At 33.9% G+C, this 5,781-nt stretch overlaps 1 non-coding gene across 1 annotated transcript; it reads right to left on the bottom strand.

Annotated features, from left to right (window-relative positions):
* Positions 1 to 2,665: 2,665 nt before the first annotated feature.
* On the bottom strand, positions 2,666 to 2,737 carry TRNAS-GGA (transfer RNA serine (anticodon GGA)). Its single transcript has one exon. It is a non-coding gene; the product is annotated as a tRNA-Ser (tRNA).
* Between the last annotated feature and the right edge of the window lie 3,044 nt (positions 2,738 to 5,781).

The following is a 5,781-nucleotide window of genomic DNA, read 5'->3' as shown; positions in this document are numbered from 1 at the left end:
CCATTTTAAATTATAAAATTCTTATTTATGATTTCTTTGCTGCATATTTAATTTTTAAGCAGTGAAAAATACAAAATTCTTACACTGATATAATATTTGTTTGGTTACCAGGCCAAATCCTATCATAAAATAAATCTCAACCCAAACAGAAGTCACCCCTTAGTCACACCAGTCAAGGATTTTGGGTTTTGTTTTATTTTGTTTTTAATCTGCCCACTGTGGCAGATGATCTAGGTCATAATTTCAATGATTATTATTCTTAATAGTATGTGTTTTTATGCTTAAATTGAATGTAATAAACTTCAGGTAGTTCTCATTCAATGGGTTCAGTTCTATCAGTTCACAAAGCATCTTATCTTCATAAACTTTTACTTTCATTTATTAATTCAAAAAATACTAAATGTTTACGTGCTTCTATCATATTACAATTCAAAGTGTCTATCTAGGTATCATTGTACATTTCCTTGCATTTTTTTAGTACCACCTGGGGACAGAGAACCCTGGAGTGCTGTAGTCCATGGGGTCTCAGAGTTAGATAGAGACCGAACAACACTACCACCTGGTCCTTGCATTAGGACCCCAGTGTCAAGTTAGCAAAGCAAGGTTTTCAACACCTTTCAAAACACTGTCTCAGTGAAACTGTTCCATTACAGAATATTACAGAGTCAGCATGCATTGAACCTCAGTTAATTTATTTATGGCTCAGTCACTCCAGATCCCATTGAGAATTTATTTTTACCATATAAAATGATAAAAAATTAGTTACTTGGTGATCTTATCCTGACTTATTTTAGAAATAGTAATGTGTATGCATGCATGTGTGTCACATACGTGTAAGCACAGAGAAATTAATCATTATAAACAACAATTAATGACAAAAATATTAAATCAAAAAAGTCAAGCATTCTGGTATTATATTTGTGCTGGATAATAAAAAATAATATTATAGATGCAATGATAAATAATACTTATGATAGTGATCCTTAGATATTAAGAAAATGCAAGCTGCTTCCTTTTTCATGACTGCTCAAATACTTATTTCCTTGTGGGAAATCCATTGTGCCAGGTCACTAAGAAGTATCATTTGGCTGGGCAAAAAACAAAGAAACCTTCTTCTTATACACAGCTTTCGAGTGCTGCCAAAGTGTAAGAAAAATGTAGAGCAAAAGTTCAAGGAATGTGATCAGAAAAGTCAGAAAAGGGATAAAAGCTGATATATGAAAAAGAAAATTCAAAAATGCAGTAGAAAATGAAGGCATGAAGGTACAGAAGCATCCATTTTAAGCTGTGTTAAAATATTAATTAGAATTTTATCTGTTATATTAACTTATCAAATGTCTCTTCTCTTGATAATGGTGCAAAAACAAATTATTTTTCCTACATTTTTCTTTATGTCCAGATAGAAGAAAAACAGAAAAGCATAGTTATACATACAGAAAAAGAAAAAGTAATATAGTGGATTCTCAAACGTTAGCTCCATCGGAATCATCTAGTATGATTCTTAAGTTTCTGGGCCCTGCCCCCCAAATTTCTTTTACAATAGGTCTGGGGTAGTGCTTGACAATTTTAATTTCTAATTTTATTAAGTTTCTCATTTTTAAATTTCAATATCTATCAGGTCCTTAGATCACGCTGATTCATTCCTAGGTACTTAGAGAATCACTGATAAAACACATGAACTATTTTCAGGAATTTCTAAAGATGCTAATGGAAACCTTAGCATGGAAAATTTCTTCTCTCCAGTACTTTTACTTGACATTATAAAACTATAATGCAATTCTTAAGGTAGCACGGACAGGTTTCATGGAAGATAATTTTTCCATAGACTTGGGTGGTGATGGTTTCAGAATGATTCAAGTACATTACATTTTATTTTGCACTTTATTTCTATTATTATTACATCAGCTCCACCTCAGATCATCAGGCAGTAGACCAGATGGGGGGATCTCTGCTATAAGTGATAAACAAGAAGTTATAAGATACCTAAGTAAAATACATTTTCAGTATATTTGCATCAATATTTTTTCAGGAAACTATAACAACAGTTGACCAATGGATTTGAAGTGGCATATTTTTTTGGCATGGAGCCCACCCACAGAAGCTGATCATTCATGTTGTCATTTATAGTATGTTACAACCATTACAAAAATGCACATATTATAAGTTGTCTTGTTCAGTGTTTAGAATAAGAATCCAAAACAATGATACAACTTTTCAGATACATTTAGAGATCCAAAAGTTGCAGGATCCCAGATTCTTTCCTCTTTGACCAGGGCAAAGATGGAGGAGAAGGAGGAAGAGAAGGAAGAGGAGGAGGAGGAGGAGGGAAGGAAGAAGAGACTTGTTTCACAGCATTAAGGTCTAAGTCAGCCCTGAAAAAGTCCTATATGTTGTGGAAGTAGGTAAATGTTTTCTTATGTATCCAAGCTTGGTTATGGCACAGCAAGCCATATATAATAAGCAAGAACCTTATTATACTCTTTGGATAGAGCAAGGGGAATACAGACAGGACTAACCTACAGGATCAGAAAGTGCCTGCTTAAGTCGCTCAGTCGTGTCCGACTCTTTGTGATGCCATGGACTGTAGCCTACCAGGCTCCTCCCTCCATGGGATTCTCCAGGCAAGAGAACTGGAGTGAGTTGCCATTTCCTTCTCCAGGGGATCTTCCCAACCCAGGGATCAAACCCGGGTCTCCTGCATTCCAGGCAGACGCTTTAACCTCTGAGCTACCAGGGAAGCCCCAAATAATAAGCAAGAATCTCATTATACTCTTTGGATAGAGCAGGGGAATACAGACAGGACTAACCTACAGGATCAGAAAGTGTCTGCTTCCTTTAATTCCTTCCTAGTGTTTACTCTTCCTTGTACATATTTAATTATTTTTTCTCATTCTTTTCTTAATGTTTTTCCTAAGACCTTGGTTGCAAAGTTCAGTGGGATTTACCCTAGTCAAAAACTGAGAATCCTCAAACTGTTTGACATGAAGTTTTTACCATGTAAAAGAATGAGCATTTGAAATAGTAATAGAAAAATGATTTTTTTAAAATATATGATATGTGAGCTTTAGTTTGTGACCTAAGATTCACAATACCTACCATACTATATTTTTTGTGCATCTGGAACAAGGGCTACTAAAATATTATTATGACTAGGTGTAGATTCTTCAAAAATACATGAATAAAATATTAAAATAGGATGAGTCAACGTTTAACTTTTTTTCTAAATTCTCTAATGTGACTCTTCATGGCTTCTAGTCCCATCTGAGCTGTCATAACATTGATAAATCTCTACATGAGCTCTATGAAAAGAGATGAGTGGTTATGGGATGTGAACAAGTATACTACTGTCTTTGAAAAGCCACAGTTGGTTTACAGAATCACTCTCCCATAGTCATTCTCCATCCCTCAACAATCTTAAAAGCAATTCATATAGGAAAATGGAGGTCACTTAATATGTGGGAGACAATATGACTATATTAGAAAATGTCCCATTAAATTGGATTAAGAACTAAAGCTTTTTAAATCATTGATCCATAATAAAACCAACTTGCATAAACATTATCATTCAAAACTCATACAATGAAATCAGAAAATAATTTAATACTTTTTCATTCAATAATTAAACCTGATAAGTTTAAATTTAATTTAATCTCTTAAAATATTATCAGAAACTAAGCTTTACACTGTTTCAGTTCCATTACTTTATAAAATTTCACACCTCCCTGGTTAATGAATTTTTATTTTAAAAATCATATATTTTATTAATCAGTTACATGGTTAAACATTATTATACAGTAGTTTTCTTACACTGTTGTTTATAATTAATTAAAATTGGAAATAAGCCAAGTGAAGAGTATATAAGAATAGAGAAATGAATTACTACATAAACCTATGATGAAATATAGAGTCAACAAATATTATAGCAGGAGTTAGGGTTATATGTAGTTTTAACTTACCTCATTACTTTTCTGCATTTGTCAAGATCTCAATAGTCACAAAAATTAGAAATAATTTTCTTATCAATATGTTTATAAATTTAAGAATATACTTGTCACACCCTTACGTTAATCAGAGCATGACAGAATTTTACTCATTCTAAAGGACATTTCTTTGACAACTGTATAAAGTTCTCTTGAGATGCAGATCATACACTTTATCTAGATAGAATACACTTATAATCAATTGTAGCATTTCCAAGAAACATAGTATCATTTATCCAGAAACTGAAAAATTGAAAGAACTAGCATAGTACCAAGACCATTATAAACTGTTTCATTTGTCAAGTTAGGTGACCTTCCAAAATCACCAGTGCTTCCAAAATGTATAATGTTATAAAATATTCATTTAACAAAGCCATAATGAATTTCTTGGGCTTCCCAGGTGGCTCATTCTTGCTCAGAAATTCCCATGGACAGAAAAGCCTGGTGGGCTGCAGTCCATGGGGTCATAAAAGAATCAGACACAACTGAGGATGCATGCACAATCAATTTCTCAAACTAAAATGATTTCAAAAAATATTTCTTAATTAAAAACATTCAAGGTTCCTGAAGGCATGTTTCAGACTCAGCAATGGTAGATCCTTTTGGAACATAATTTAAGAATGAATCTGGTAATTGAGACTGCACAGACTCAGACTCCAACTCATATCTGGAAAATTATAATCCTCCTCATTTAAGAACCAAAGTCAAGTGTTCCTTTTTTTTTTTAATTGTAAACAGAATTCAGTAACTTTCTAAGGCATTTGACTATTCCCACTACAAGACATTCAGCCAAACAGTCCTGCAGGGGAGATTGCTTTTTGCCCCATGTGGACTCATGAGACGTATTTAAATTTGCTCCTCTTTTTTAGACCCATATGCATGATCCCATGTAGACAGATGTGTAAAATGATTTATCCGATTTTCCAAAGACATTGTATTCTATTGATATTGAACATGATACATATTACTGTATAATTTCCCTACACAAATTACTTTAGAAGTCACACTTTCCAACATAAAATTACAACTATTTTGAAAATTATATAACAAATGATTTCAATCTTATACAGTTACTCTACATAGAAAGCCACTATTCAGTGTACCACTTAAGGAAGCTTCCCAGGTGGCACTAGTGGTTAATAAGCCACCTCACAATGCAGGAGACATAGAGATATGAGTTTAATTCTTGGATGGGGAAGATCCCCAACAGGAGGGCATGGCAATCCACTCCAGTATTCTTACTTGGAAAATCTCATGGACAGAGAAGCCTGGTGGACTTAGTTCATGGGGTTTCACACGGTCATACAACTAAAGCAACTTAGCAAAGCACAGCATCACTTTAGAAAAAAATGCATCATGAACAAAGCAACAATTTACAGCTGCTACTTACTTTTTCTTGGCCTTAATTATATAGATGGTAGCCAGTAATGAGAAAGATGACAGGAAATTTTAAATATGATTACATTTTTTTGCTTATATAGATTGATCCCATGACTTTTACATGATCTATTTTAAAAATTAAATCATTTCTATAATCGTATACTAATTTTAAGATTCTGATAAAATATCTGGCACCTACTAGGCACTCTGTAATTTAGACTATGGTAAGTGAAAGTTTCTCAGTCCTGTCTGACTCTTTGGGACTCCATGGACTTCCTCAGGCCAGAATACTGGAGTGGGTAGCGTTTCCCTTCTCCAGGGGATCTTCCCAACCCAGGGATCAAACTCACATCTGCCGCATTGCAGAGTCTTTACCAGCTGAGGCACAAGGGAAGCCCAAGAATAGTGGAGTGGGTAGCTT

This window comes from Bos mutus, chromosome 15, assembly GCF_027580195.1.
Source record: "Bos mutus isolate GX-2022 chromosome 15, NWIPB_WYAK_1.1, whole genome shotgun sequence".
In the NCBI taxonomy this organism is placed as follows: Eukaryota; Metazoa; Chordata; class Mammalia; order Artiodactyla; family Bovidae; genus Bos; species Bos mutus.
The sequence above is the reverse complement of the archived record's forward strand: the minus strand, read 5'-3'. Positions and strand labels throughout refer to the sequence as shown.